This window comes from Carcharhinus amblyrhynchos, chromosome 6 (genome assembly GCF_965287045.1).
Source record: "Carcharhinus amblyrhynchos chromosome 6, sCarAmb.v2.hapA, whole genome shotgun sequence".
Lineage (NCBI taxonomy): Eukaryota > Metazoa > Chordata > Chondrichthyes > Carcharhiniformes > Carcharhinidae > Carcharhinus > Carcharhinus amblyrhynchos.
The window spans coordinates 4,620,072-4,635,422 of NC_137329.1; the positions used below are offsets into that span (position 1 = coordinate 4,620,072).

The 15,351-nt window shown below is 48.6% G+C and overlaps 1 long non-coding RNA gene across 1 annotated transcript; it reads right to left on the bottom strand.

Moving 5' to 3' along the window:
• Nucleotides 1-903: 903 nt before the first annotated feature.
• On the bottom strand, nucleotides 904-10,548 carry LOC145344397 (uncharacterized). The gene is made up of 2 exons (XR_013886857.1): nucleotides 10,462-10,548; nucleotides 904-1,231 (listed from the first exon to the last, which is right to left on the bottom strand). It is a non-coding gene; the product is annotated as an uncharacterized LOC145344397 (long non-coding RNA).
• Between the last annotated feature and the right edge of the window lie 4,803 nt (nucleotides 10,549-15,351).

The following is a 15,351-nucleotide window of genomic DNA, read 5'->3' on the forward strand; positions in this document are numbered from 1 at the left end:
ATCTCACAATTGAGCGAGTATTTATTCAGGATGAGATTGAATAGGTTTGTAATAGGTTTATTCTTTTATGCCATGTGCTGAGTCAGAGCTGTGCAAATTTCCCTCATTTTTCAATTGGATCCATTTGGCGATATACCGCCTCAATGGGTGAATGCATCAGAAGCAGTACCTACTTGAAACATGCCCACACAGTAAAAACACTTACGAGGAAGCAATGTAATTAAAGGCATCACCAAATATGCAGAAAATCTCTTTGGCATGTAGTCTCTGAAAGCCAGGAATTTGTTCTTGCGCTCAGTTTCAAACATCAAATGGGAAGAGGTATTTGTTGACTCTGAATTCCTCTGTTCCCAGTTACCCCGTTACAATCTGGCATCCAATGAATGCAATGAACTACGTCACTGGATTGAACCACACCAGACCAGCGGGGAGGGGGGGGTGAGGGTAGTAACTAGCAGGCCAGGAGATTTCAGTCCCGAGCCCATTAGAGGGAGTTGAACGGTCTTCAAATTAGCATTAACATAAATTACTCGGCTTCCCTTCTCTGACAGTGCCAGAAATCTGGCGCTTGGAGAAACACGGAGGCCGTGATGCCCAGCAGGGAGCCGGCAAAATGGCCTCCATGAGAGTCACCTACAATGCCGACCTCTGATTGGGCTGGCAGCTCTCGAGGACGGAAGCCCCTTAAAGCAGCTGGCGCCAGTAAAATTCAGGGGGAGGGTCCTACCAGCCGCCCGTGTGGACACACATTTCCACTAACGTCAAACCATTCCGCCCAATTGGTAAAATCCTGCGACACGTGGCATATTTAGTCTTGCTTTTACTGCGTCTCCTTCGACCTTTAACTTTTAGTCAATGTGATAAATGAGATTGCAAGAGGTGAAATAACAAAAATGTCTGTGGTAGCTGGAGTTTAATTTAATTTTGTTTAAGAGAACTGAAAGAAAGCGAGTGATTCAGTGCTATGTCTATTATTTGCCTTCACGTTGGCATCTAGCGTGGAATGTGCCACATGATTTAGTTCAATGGCACATTACTGAATAACTGATATGAGCCAGAGTATAATAAGCTGTAGCCTGAGAATCTAGCAATTAAAAGCAAACTATTTATAATTAAATGTAAAACATAATGCTTTAAAAGTAAACAGATTATGCCATGAGCAATTTTCTTCCCATTTAACACCTTCCTCTGTCTCGGCATCTCCATCCGGTCCTCAAAGTCCTCCGAAAGCCTGCAATTTAATCAGGAAAATAAATTCACTGTGACTTCCCCGGACTTTCAGCTGAATATTTTCTATGAACGTTATTCAGCCAGTGGAATGTGTAGTGACTTCTCCTCTGGCTGGGTTGAAAGTAACTGACTCAGATACATGCATTGAAAGGGGCAGATGTTAGGCAGGATGTGTGTTTCCTGTGGGATATTTATGGTGGAACTGTCCGGAGGTGTCACTTATTGTAACCGCAGTAACCAAGCTCAGCTGTGTGAATTGTTCTACCTCTGTTCACTCATGGCTATGTGAGTGAAGGGGAGCTTCAGAGAAATTGGGAGAACTGAACTCATTCTCACGGGCAAATATTTACCAATTTATCCAATCTGGGCAAAGTCTAGCAACACGGACCTCATGGTGCAGAGGATAACATATTACCACGGATAGAGGATCGGTTATGTAAAAACAAATAGAAATTAGGGATAAATGGGCCTCTTTCAGATTGGCAAGATGTGACATGTGGAGTACCATAGGATCAGTGCTGGGGCCTCAGTTTGTATCATAGAACATAGAACACTACAGCACAAACAGGCCCTTCGGCCCACAAGTTGCGCCGATCACATCCATACCTACCAGGCCTATCTATAACTCTCAATCCCATTAAATCCCATATATTCATCCAGAAGTCTCTTAAAAGACCCCAACGAGTTCACCTCCACCACCACCAACGACAGCCGATTCCACTCACTCACCACCCTCTGAGTGAAAAACTTACCCCTGACATCTCCTCTGTACCTGCTCCCCAGCGCCTTAAACCTGTGTCCTCTCGTAGCCCTGGGAAATCGCCTCCAAGAATCCACCCGATCGATTCCTCTCAACATCTCATACACCTCTATCAGGTCACCTCTCATCCTTCGTCTCTCTAAGGAGAAAAGACCGAGCTCCCTCAACCTATCCTCATAAGGCATGCCTCCCAATCCAGGCAACATCCTTGTAAATCGCCTCTGCACCCTCTCAATAGCTTCCACATCCTTCCTGTAGTGAGGCGACCAGAACTGAGCACAGTTCTCCAAGTGGGGGGGGACTCCAAAGTCATATCAATGACTTTGATGAAGGGACTGAAGATATTATTGTAAAACCTGCTGATGATAAAAAGCTAGGTAAGAAAGCCAGTTGTGAAGAGGACATTAGGGCAGGATTTTCCAGCCTCACTCCTGCTCAAACCGTAAAATCCCACCTGAGGTCAGCTGACCTTTCCATGGTCCGCCCCTCGCTCCGATTCCTGTGGCAGGCGAGACGATAATATTCCAGCCCAGGAGTCGGCAAAGGGATATAGATCGGCCGAGTGGCATAAATTTGGTAGATGGAACATAGTGAGGGAGTTGGCCCATCAAACCTGCATCACCAATAATCCCACACAGGCCTTATCTGCATAGTCCCACATACTTACCCTGCTAATCCGACTGACACTGATTAGGGCCTGATTTTACACGGGTTTTACTATTTTCATTCTAAGTGCTGAATCTGGGGGCAATTCAGACCCGAGTTGGAAATCTGCTCTCAGGCGCTCCCCTACACACTCAGCCCGAAACAAGGCGAGTCTGATTCACGCTGTGGGCAGGGCTTAGCGCGCCCGAAACAATCGGAGCCCTGAACTGCGCACGCAGTTAGAAAAATGTTTGAAAAATCGCGCCCGTGTCAGATCGCCCCCGGGTCGCAGAAGACAGAGAAAGTGGCCCGGGAACGGAAAGCGGGGGTGATGGCCCCCACACATATCACTGTCCCCCTTATCCATCCACACTCCCGCTACCCAGACCGATCACGACCCCCCCACCCCTTTACCCCCACCAATCACCCGCAGAGTGGTAGCGGACCCTCCCTGCACCCCCACCAGAGATCCAACTGCGCCCCCCCCCCACCCCTCCACAACTCATCACCCCCCGCCACACCAGTGAGCAATCGGGTCTCGCTCTGCCCACCCCCCCCCCCCCAAAAAGAATGATCTGGCCTCACTTCCCCCCTCGCCCCCGGAGGACCATCTGACCCACTTCCTCGTCCCTCCTCATCCCCTCACTAGAGAATGATCTGGCCTGACTCCCTCCACCACCACCGCCCCCCCCACAACACCGGACAATGATCGACCCTCTCCCCCCACAACCAGACAACAATCTGGCCTCATTCCCACCCTCCCCCAGAGAATGACCTGACCTGCTCAATGGTAAAATAGGGCCCTTCTAAGAGTCAATTTAGCATGTCCAACCAACCTAACCCATACATGTTTGGTCTGTGGAGGGAGGAGACCAGAGCCTCCGGAGGAAATCCATGCAGATACAAGGAGAACGTGCAAACTCCACTCAGACATAGAATCCCTACAGTGCAGAAAGAGGCCATTTGGCCCATCAAGTCTGCACTAACCACAATCCCACCCAAGCCCTACCCCCATATCCCACACATTTACCCACTAATCAGCGAACCTATGCACCTCAGGACACTAAGGTGCAATTTTTAGCATGGCCAATCAACCGAACCCGCACATTTTTGGACTGTGGGAGGAAACCCATGCAGACACGAGGAGAATGTGCAAACTCCACACAGACAGTGACCCAAGCCGGGAATTGAACCCAGGTCCCTGGAGCTGTGAAGCTGCAGTGCTAAACACTGTGCCACCATGTTACCCACAATGCTGCGGACAGTGGCTCAAGGACAGAATTGAACCTGGCCCCTGGTGCTCTGAAGCAGCACTGCTAACAACTGTGCTACCATGGAGAAAGATTGCAGAACTGTGAGATACAGAGGGATCTGGGTGTCTTGGTACATGATTCAGGGAAAGACAGTACGCTGTGACTAGGAAGACAAATGGAATGTTGTCATTCATTGCAAGGGGATGGAATATAAAAGTGGGGATGTTTTGCTCCAGCTGGATATTAGTAAGCTCACATCTAGACTACTAAGCACAGTTCTGCTCTCCTTATATAAAAAAGGATTTAAATGTATTGGGAACAATTCAGAGCAGTTGTCTCGGACAATTGCAAGGGTAAATCTTGAGGAAAGGTTGGACAGGTTGGCCTGTATCCATTGGAGATGAGAAGAATGAGAGTTGATCTTATTAGATTGGGGGAACGGCAAATTGTGCGGAGGGTGTGGAGAGTCTGCAGAAGGATCTAGATAGGCTGTGCGAATGGGCCAGGAAATGGCAAATGGAATTTAATGTTGGCAAGTGTGAGGTGGTCCACTTTGGTAGGAAGAATGGTAGGAAGGACTATTACTTACGGGGCGAAAAACTGCAGCAGGCGACGGTGCAGAGGGACCTCGGGGTCCTTGTGCATGAGTCGCAAAAACCCAGCCTGCAGGTGCAGCAGATGGTCAGGAAGGCGAATGGGATGCTGGCCTTCATAGCGAAGGGGATTGAATATAAAAGTAGGGAGGTCTTGCTGCAGCTGTATAGGGCATTGGTGAGGCCGCAGCTGGAGTACTGTGTGCAGTTTTGGGCACCGCACCTGCGCAAGGATATTTTGGCTTTGGAGGGAGTGCAGAGGAGGTTTTCTAGGCTGATACCAGAGTTGAGGGGGTTGAGCTATGAGGAGAGGCTGAATAAACTGGGCTTGTACTCGTTAGAGTTTAGAAGAATGAGGGGAGATCTCATTGAGACGTATAAGATGATGAATGGGATGGATAGGATAGAGGTGGAGAGACTCTTCCCGCTCAAAAAAGACAGTAGGACTAGGGGGCACAGCCTCAAGATAAAAGGGGGGCGGTTTAGAACGGAGTTGAGGAGGAACTTCTTCACTCAAAGGGTGGTGAATCTCTGGAATTCTCTGCCCGTTGAAGTGGTGGAGGCTGCCTCGCTAAATATTTTTAAGACGCGGGTTGATGGGTTTTTGATAAGAGAGGGGATTAAGGGTTATGGGGAGAGGGCGGGAATGTGGAACTGAGCAGCGACAGATCAGCCATGATCTTATTGAATGGTGGGGCAGGCTCGAAGGGCTGGATGGCCTACTCCTGCTCCTGTTTCTTATGTTCTTATGTTCTTACATTCTTATGTTCTTAAAACATGTAAGATCCTCAGGTGACCTAAAGATGCTGAAAGGGTGTTTTCCTTGTGGGAGAGACTAAAAGAAGAGGACACAGTTTAAAAATAAAGGGTCTCCCATTTAAAATGGAGATGAGCAGAAGTTTTTCTCTCAGATGGTCATGAGTCTGTGGTGCTCTATTCCCCTGGAGAGTGGTGGAGGAAGGGTCACGGAATGTTTTTAAAGCTGAGATAAATAGATTCTTGACTGGGAAGGAAGTCAAAGGTTACTAAAGGTTAGAGTTGAGGCCACAGTCAAATCGTACATGATCTTATTGAATGATAGAGCAGGTTTGAGGGGCCAAATGGCCTACATCCACTCATAACTCTTATGTTTGGATGTGACATTTCAGTGTACTCAATGATTTCCACAGACTATATCCAGACAATAGTCTTTTTAGTAAATAATAAAAGCGTTCTGGAGGTTATTGACAAGCAGATTCCACAGGGCTGATCCTCAGTTTCCTGCTGGGTTCCTAGTCCAGTGAGGATATTACTATGCCATCACTTCCCTGATACAACAGCGATTGTGTGTCCTTATCGAGATGAAGAGGACTCCTGAACATTTTTAATCCTTACAGGGCAAGGATCAAAGAACACATGAAGGGCTGAACTATGTAACTAGAGCAGCATAGTACAAATCAGAACGGTCAATGCTTAACTCACATTTATACGGTGATCAGACTGGGCTGTTTTGTTTACTGAGACATGATGAGTCATTTAGTTCAGGAAGAGAATGTGATCCTACTGAATGAACGGTTAGCACTGTTGCCTCACAGCACCAGGGACCCAGGTTCGATTCCCGGCTCGGGTCACTGCCTGTGGATTCCACACATTCTCCCCCGTGTCTGTGTGGGTTTCCTCCGGGTGCTCCGGTTTAGAACATAGAACATAGAACATTACAGCGCAGAACAGGCCCTTCGGCCCACGATGTTGCGCCGACCAGTTAGAAAACAATGACCCTCTAACCTAAACCAATCCCTTTCCATCCATAAACCTATCCATGGATCTCTTAAATGCCCCCAAACTAGGCACATTTACAACTGCAGCAGGCAGGGCATTCCAATCCCTCACCACCCTCTGGGTAAAGAACCTACCCCTGACATCCATCCTATAACTACCACCCCTTAATTTAAAGCTATGCCCCCTCATGCTAGCTTTCTCCATCCGAGGAAAAAGACTATCACTGTCCACCCTATCCAAACCTCTAATCATCTTATATGTTTCAATAAGGTCCCCTCTTAGCCGCCTTCTTTCTAACGAAAACAACCTCAAATCCCTCAGTCTCTCCTCATAGGACCTCCCCTCCATACCAGGCAACATCCTGGTAAACCTCCTCTGCACCCTCTCCAAAGCCTCCACATCCTTCCTATAATGTGGGGACCAGAACTGCACACAGTACTCCAAGTGCAGCCGCACCAGAGTCTTGTACAGTTGCAACATGACGCTGCAGCTCCTAAATTCAATCCCCCTACCAATAAACGCCAAGACACCGTATGCCTTCCTAACAACCCTATCTACTTGATTCCCAACTTTCAGGGATCTATGTACACATACACCTAGATCCCTCTGTTCATCCACACTATTCAGAGTCCTACCGTTAGCCCTATACTCTACACATCCGTTATTCCTGCCAAAGTGAATTACCTCACACTTTTCCACATTAAACTCCATCCTCCACCTCTCGGCCCAGCTCTGCAACTTATCCAAGTCTCCCTGTAGACTAAGACACCCTTCCTCACTATCTACCACACCTCCAACTTTCGTGTCATCAGCAAATTTACTAATCCACCCAACTACACCCTCATTCCAATCATTTATAAAAATTACAAACAGCAGTGGCCCCAAAACAGATCCCTGCGGCACACCACTTGTAACTGAACTCCATGTCGAAAACTTACCATCAACCACCACCCTCTGTCTCCTATCCGCCAGCCAATTCCTAATCCAATTTCCTAGACCACCCTCAATCCCATACATCTGCAATTTCTGCAGAAGCCTTCCATGGTGAACCTTATCAAACGCCTTACTAAAGTCTATATATACCACGTCAACTGCCTTACCCCCATCCACCTCTTTGGTCACTTTCTCAAAAAACTCAATAAGGTTAGTAGGGCACGACCTACCATCCACAAAACCATGCTGACTATCTCCACTCAATTCATTACTCTCCAAATAACCATAAATCCTATCCCTAATAATTTTTTCTAAAACCTTGCCCACAACAGAAGTAAGACTCACCGGTCTATAATTCCCGGGGAAGTCTCTCTTCCCCTTCTTAAACAATGGGACAACATTCTCTAACCTCCAATCTTCTGGCACTATACCAGTGACCAACGACGACCTGAAGATCAGAGCCAGAGGCTCTGCAATCGTCTCCCTTGCCTCCCAGAGAATTCTAGGGTAAATCCCGTCCGGCCCAGGGGACTTATCTATTTTCAAACCCTCAAGAATAACTAGCACATCCTCCTTATCAACTGCAATACTGTCCAGTTTACAACCCTGTAACCCAGTGTTCTCCACAGCTACATTTATGTCCCCCTGCGTGAACACCGAAGAGAAATATTGGTTCAATGCCTCTCCAATCTCTTGCGGTTCCACACATAACTTCCCACTGCTGTCTCTAACTGGCCCTAATCTTGCCCTAACCAACCTTTTGTTCTTAACATATCTATAGAACGCCTTAGGATTCTCCTTAATCCTATCAGCCAAAGTCTTCTCATGTCCTCTTTTAGCCCTTCTTAACTCTCTCTTTAACTCCCTCCTAGCCAATCTAAAGCTTTCTAGTGCACTACCTGAGCCCTCAAGTCTCATCCAGACATAAGCCTCCTTTTTCTTTTTAACCAGCGAATCAACTTTCCTAGTGCACCATGGTTCCCTTACTCGACCATTTCCTCCTTGCCTGACAGGGACATACTTATCAAGGACTCGCAGTTGCTGCTCCTTGAAAAAACTCAACATTTCGGACTCCTAGTCTCCTAGTCCAACCTATGCTTCCTAATTCTCTCCTAATAGCCTCATAATTACCCTTCCCCCAGCTAAAACTACTGACCCGAGGTTCATGCCTATCCCTTTCCATCACTAAGGTGAACGTAACCGAATTGTGGTCACTATCACCAAAATGCACCCCAACTTCCAAGTCTAGCACCTGGTCTGGCTCATTTCCCAGCACCAAATCCAATGTAGCCTCACCTCTAGTTGGCCTATCTACATACTGAGTCAAAAAACCTTCCTGCACGCTTTGTACAAAAACTGACCCCTCTAATGAGCTAGAGCTATAGCTATTCCAATCAATATTAGTAAAGTTAAAGTCCCCCATAACAATTACCCTATTACTTTCACTCCTATCCCGGATCATCTCCGCAATCCTTTCCTCAACCTCTCTAGGACTTTTAGGAAGTCTATAAAAGACTCCCAACAGGGTGACCTCTCCTCTCTTATTTCTAATCTCAGCCCATACTACCTCAACAGACAAGTCCTCATCAAACTTCCTCTCTGACACTGTAATACAATCCTTGACTAATAATGCTACCCCTCCCCCTCCTTCTACCTCCTTCTCTACTCCGACTGAAGCATTTGAACGCCGGAACCTGCAACAACCATTCCTGACCCTGCTCTATCCATGTCTCTGAAATGGCCACAACATCAAAGTCCCAGGTACTGATTCACGCTGCAAGTTCATCCACTTTATTGCGAATACTCCTTGCATTAAAGTATACGCATTTCAAACCCTGCTCCGCTGCACCCCCACGATGCCGTGCATTGCAGTCCCCATCTATGCCCCCCTCACTTTCATCCCCGCTACTCAGGATCCCAACCCCCTCTGAATCAGTTTAAACCCCCCTGCATAGCCTTTGCAAATTTTCCCCCCAAGATATTGGTTCCCCTCTGATTCAGGTGTAGACCATCACTCTTGTAGAGGTCCCACCTTCCCCAGGATGAGCCCCAATTGCTCAAGAACCTGAACCCCTCCCTCCTGCACCATCCCCTCAGCCACGAGTTCAAACTTTCCCTCTCTCTGTTCCGCTCTAAACTATCCTGTGGCACAGGCAAGAGTCCTGAGATAACCACTCTGTCTGACTTGGCCTTAAGTTTCCACCCCAGCTCCATAAATTTCTGCTTAATATCCTCTTCCCTTAACCTCCCTATGTCATGTGTCCCCACATGAACTATGACTTGGGGCTGATTTCCCTCTCCCTTAAGAGCCCTGAACACCCTCTCTGAAACATCCCGGACCCCAGCCCCTGGGAGGCAACACACCAGCCCTGAGTCCCTACCATTACTTCTGACTCTCCTATCTGTCCCCCTAACTGTGGAGTCCCCAATCACCAGGCCCAATCTTTTACATCCCCTAACCACCTGAGCCTTCACAACAGGCTCACCTCCAGAGACCTGCTCCCTTTGGCTATCTCCAGTTGATTCCTCCTCAACTGTAGCCTCCAGGACAGAAAACTTATTTTGGAGGGGAACAGCCCTAGGGGATTGTCCTCCCAATTGCTTCTTTCCCCTCTTCCTAGCAGTTACCCAAGACTCATTTTTAGGAGTGACTATCTCCTTGTAACTCCTATCGATGTCCGCCTCAGCCTCCCGAATTATCCGGAGTTCATCCAATTCCAACTCCAGCTCCTTAACACGCTCCTCCAGAAGCTGCAATCGTACACACTTCCTGCAGGTAAAATCAGCAGAAACACTACTGATGTCCCTCACCACATACATACCGCAGGAGGTGCAGCTTACTGCCTGAACTGCCATCCCTGAAACAATTTCCAGCAGAAAAGAAAAGAAAAACAACAAAAAAAAACTTCCCACACACTTATAATTAGGTTAGAGGAGGTGGGAGGGTGGGATTCTCTACCAGTGTAGAGGATCGGGTCTCCTCTTTGTGCCGATTTATAGGGTCGGAGACCCTCCCACAGTCTGAAAGACGCACTGATTAGGTGCGTCAGCCGTGCTAAATTTGCCCTGGGTGTATCCGAACAGGCGTCGGAGTGTGACGACCGGGGAATTTTCACAATAACTTCATTGCAGTGTTAACGTAAGCCTACTTGTGACGCTAATAAATAAATAGAATTGAATGTTGGGTAAACCTGGACCTTTCAGCTTTGAAAGGTGGCATCTAAGAGGTGATCACCTACAGATATACAAGATCAAAATATTACTGAAGGAAATAAATTCATAATCTTACTTTATAGAAAGCCATCACAATAGACCATGTCCACAGTGATGTTGCTGCTGAAATTCTCATTGCTGTTGCCTTTGAAGTTGTTACAGGCACGGTGGATGTAGTCAGGGATGCGTCTCTGCAGTCTAGTTTAAGAATCCAAGCTGATCCATTGAATACTTGGGCCTTGCTCGTACAGCTTTCAATTGTCTAAAAATACAGAAGATGCTACTTCAGTAACAGTAACGACACAGCAGATTTTCTAATATTGAAAGGACAATAACAGTGGAATATTGCAGGAATAGTAACATGCTGGTGGCCCAGGTACACAAAACATGAAGGGATCAGTCTCACTGCCTGGCATGTGGAATCAGTAAGATTGCGAGAGAGGCGAGAGATAGCATCACCCCTAACTTATCGCGATGATACCTGCCCTGGATTGCTGGCTTCATAAGAACATAAGAAATAGGAGCAGGAGTAGGCCATCTAACCCTTTGAGCCTGCCCCGCCATTCAATAAGATCGTGGCTGATCTGAAGTGGATCAGTTCCACTTTCCACTTCGTGACCTAGGGGGGGGGAAGGGTGGGAGGAGGGGAAACAGGGGCGACGATTGAGCAAGGGGGGCACAATCGTGGAAGGGCAATCAATCTGGGAGAGGTAGGGGGTCGGAGGGAGTGACTATCTTCCAATACACCATCGATCCTGCTTGTCATGGTGATAGTGCCAGACAGTACAATGGAAGGTATCCTAAGTCTCTACAAGCACTATGAGGTCGTCATTCCTACCAATGCTGCCCTGGATGGATGCATCTGTGATGTGCATTAGGTGATGATAACTTGCATGGAATTTTATTGCCCCGCCCGCCATGGGAATCAGAGCGGTCAAAGGGCAGAACATGGAAAGGTCCACTGACTTTGAGCAGGATTTTTTAAATTTCCAGGTGAGCGAGACCGTAAAATCCCACCAAGGGAGTTGGCTTTTCCCGCTTGTTGGTTTCCCCCTTATTGAGGCTATTTCTTGACGAGTTTGGAGGACAACAACTCTCCCAATTTTGGCGCAAGCTCCCAGATGTTCATAAGGAGGATTTTGCAGAGGTGACATGGCTGGGTTTGCTAGTTTCATTTCTTTCGCCTGCTTTCTTTTGATGCTGCTTTTTACTGTGCCGCAGGGCATGGCTCCATTCTGGATGAGACGAGGCACTAAAAGGGAAAAGGGCTCCAGTAGGAGCAGTTTGAGGCGAATTTAAGGGTTAACCACGTTGTTCGGGTCTGTCGGTCAGATCAGGTAAAGATGGCAGATTCCATTCCCTAACAGGAACTCGTGAACCAGATAGGGTTTTATAGCAATTGTCACTGATATCAAGATTCAATTTTTAATTCCAGATTTTTTAAATTGATGTGGTGGGATTCATAGAAACAAAGACACAAATAAAATAGAAGCAAGAGTAGGCCATTCGGCCCATCGAGCCTGCTCCGCCATTCATTTTGATCATGGCTGATCATCGAATTCAATATCCCGACCCCACCCTTTCCCTCATATCCCTCGATCCCTTCAACCCCAAGAGCAATCTAATTCCATCTTGAAATCACACAATGATTTGGTCCTCAACTACACTTTATGGTCTTGACTTCCACACTTTGACCACCTGAAGAAATTTCTCCTCATCTCAGTTCTAAAAGGTTTACCCCTTATCCTAGAACCATGATCCCAAGTTCTGGACCCCCCCCCCCTCCCCCCCTCCCCCCCCCCCACCATTGGAAACATTCTAAATTCAAACCCAGGACCCCAGGCTAGACTACTGGATTATTAGTCGAGTGATGTGGCCTCTGTGCCACCAAATCCCCAAGTGATGTTGTACAATTGCCCTGTCCCCAGTCCAAGCTTGTGCTGACAGAGTTACTATGTTGAAGGCTCAACCTCGCAAAATGATCCCTGTAATTCGGGTCACAGGTGGGTGGTTTCCAGTGAGGAATACCAGCCGATAGAGGATTAAATAATCCAGTAGTAGCTCGTTAGGTCATTTTACTGTCAGAATGAAGGTTAACCGCAACTGAGCGTGGCAAACATCCGGTTTTGTAATACTCACCGCATCTGGAGGTGGTTTCGGTGTACAGGTTGATGGATCCCCGGCAAAGTCTTTGGGGCATATGGTTTCCTGGACAGTGATTTCTAAACCCACCTCGTGAATACCGTCCTCCAAAGCAATTACCTAACAAAAGGGATAACTTTAAACTTAACGATGGGTGTTAGAGATAAAACATGCAAATGTAATGAAACAATACCAGACAAAAATATCGCACATTATAGCACTCCTATAATGCAGCAAGCATGGGGTGCTGGAGGTGGTCCGGGGGATTGGGGGGGGTTGGTGAGGGGGGGGGGGGGTTGGGGGGGGCGGTGAGAGGAGGATGCGTGGGATGGTGGAGGTGGCGGGAAGGATGAATGGGATGGTGGGGGTGAGAGGGAGGGTGAATGGGGAGGTGGGGGTGAGAGGGAGGGTGAATGGGGGGGTGGGGGTGAGAGAGAGGGTGAATGGGGGGGTGGGGGTGAGAGAGAGGGTGAATGGGGAGGTGGGGGTGAGAGAGAGGGTGAATGGGGAGGTGGGGGTGAGAGGGAGGGTGAATGGGGAGGTGGGGGTGAGAGGGAGGGTGAATGGGGGGGTGGGGGTGAGAGAGAGGGTGAATGGGGGGGTGGGGGTGAGAGAGAGGGTGAATGGGGGGGTGGGGGTGAGAGAGAGGGTGAATGGGGAGGTGGGGGTGAGAGAGAGGGTGAATGGGGGGGTGGGGGTGAGAGAGAGGGTGAATGGGGAGGTGGGGGTGAGAGAGAGGGTGAATGGGGAGGTGGGGGTGAGAGAGAGGGTGAATGGGGGGGTGGGAGTAGGGGGAGAGTGCATGTGGTGGTGGGGTGGGGGGGAGGAGGGTGCATGGGGTGGTAGGGGTGGGGGAGGGAGGAGGGTGCATGGGGTGGTGGGGGTGGTGGGGAGGGTGAATGGGGAGGAGGGCGAATGGGGTGGTAGGGGTGGGGGAGGGAGGAGGGTGTATGGGGTGGTGGGGATGGGGGGGGGAGGAGGGTGCATGGGGTGGTGGGGGTGGGGAGGAGGCTGCATGGGGTGGTTGTCTCAGTGTTACCCCACTCCCTCAATCCCCTTCGCGTTGCTGAATCCCACAATCACACAGCACAGCAACAGGGGAACCCATCCCAGAACCCATACCGATGTTTGTTTGCCATGCTCCCCGCAGGATGAGCCCTCTCCTGGCTGCTGGGTTGACACCAGTAGCAGTGGCATGAGTCCCTTAGGCAGTAACCGAGCACTTAAGAGCCCCAATTAGCAATAGAGCGTGAAAGCTGTCCCTAGGCCTTTGCGCCTGGGCAGACAGTGATATCCCCAACCCCACCCTCCTCCCCACACTCCTGGCTAATTGAGCTTTCCCTCTCTCCAAATATTCCTCTGGGGGGGCGAGGGTGTTAACTCCCACCCAATGATGCGAGGACACAGGGAGATTTTTGGACAAAATGTGATTGGCTAACACAGGAATTCCAATCGCATAATAGTAAATTCCGGCCCTGAATCTCTCAATGGGACTTTAGTACGGCAGGAAAATGGGAATGCTTCCCAGTGCTGTTAGTGATGCCTCCCAGGTGGGATTCTCCCACCTGAGTGATGTAAATTTAGACATTGTGGGAGACACAGTGACCTGACCGCATTCAGAGGTTCAGAGGTCAACCCCTTTAAAAATGTGCCTGCCTTGAAATTACCTTTGAAGTTGCTTTATTGTCAATCAGGGCAGCCGCAGGCGAGTGCAAAGCAGCTATATGCTTTCAGTTTCTCTTTTCCGAATGGGGTGGTGCTTCAGACGAACTCAACCGTGAAGGGAAAGAGAAATAAACAGCCAGGTTTCCGCTAAGCAAAAACCATTAAGCCGCCAATCAAAGGCTTGTTAAGGCTACCGGATTGTGGAGTTGAATGAACTCAAAGCATTTCAAAGGTTTTCTCAGGATTTACAAGGTTTTGTGCTTTCTCAGAAGGCTCGGAGACTAGCAGTGCTAAATAACATAGATATGAATAAACAGCCACAGGGAAAGGAAACACCCCATCACTAGTGAAAGTGACTTTGACAAGTCATGGGATTTTTAAGGGGACTTCCCACACTGTAAATTGAGAAAGAGAAAGGGAATGCAGTGCTGCAGGGATTAGAAAGCTGACCAGATGTCCAGGAGGCACAGAAATTAAAGTGACCAGGCCACTTCAAAGTTTTCACAGTCCACAGACCAAAATGAGGAGTTTGATCAGAAAGCTGCCTGAAATCTCCATGCCAAGAGTAATGTTTAAGTTTCCCAGGGCTATAAGGGACTGTTCTAGATGCCCGTTCTAGGAGTAAGATCCCATGGTCAACCCCTGGCCCCCAGTGCAGTCCCACCCAATGCCCAGGATACTTGGGGACTCTTCTCCGAGGCCTAGCAGCGGCAGAAGGGCAGATAGGCAGATGGGCACTACACCAACCACCCTGACCCCCCCTACCCCCTCAGAATACAACTCGCCAGGTCCATGATGGCCATGACTAGCACCAAAGCCTGCCCAGTGTGAATCTGGTTAGGGATGTGGGTAATTGACAGGAGGGCACTGAATTGGTCTGAAAAGCCATTAATCACTTACAGATTAGCACTTCAGCATAAAACCCATCACTGTTGAATTCTCCAGGTCAGCACGATTCCCACCAGGGGCTAGCAGACTCAGAATCACCCCCCTCTCCGAATGTGACAGCAACATGAGTTGGCCACTAAGGCCCTTAATATGCCCAAGGGTGTGCTGGGTGCCTGATGCCTCCCTCTCCCATCATAGTATGAGAGACAATCTGGGGGGAGGCAGGAAGGTGGTGGGAAGGACGCCTGCTTTATTTTACAAGACCACTGTC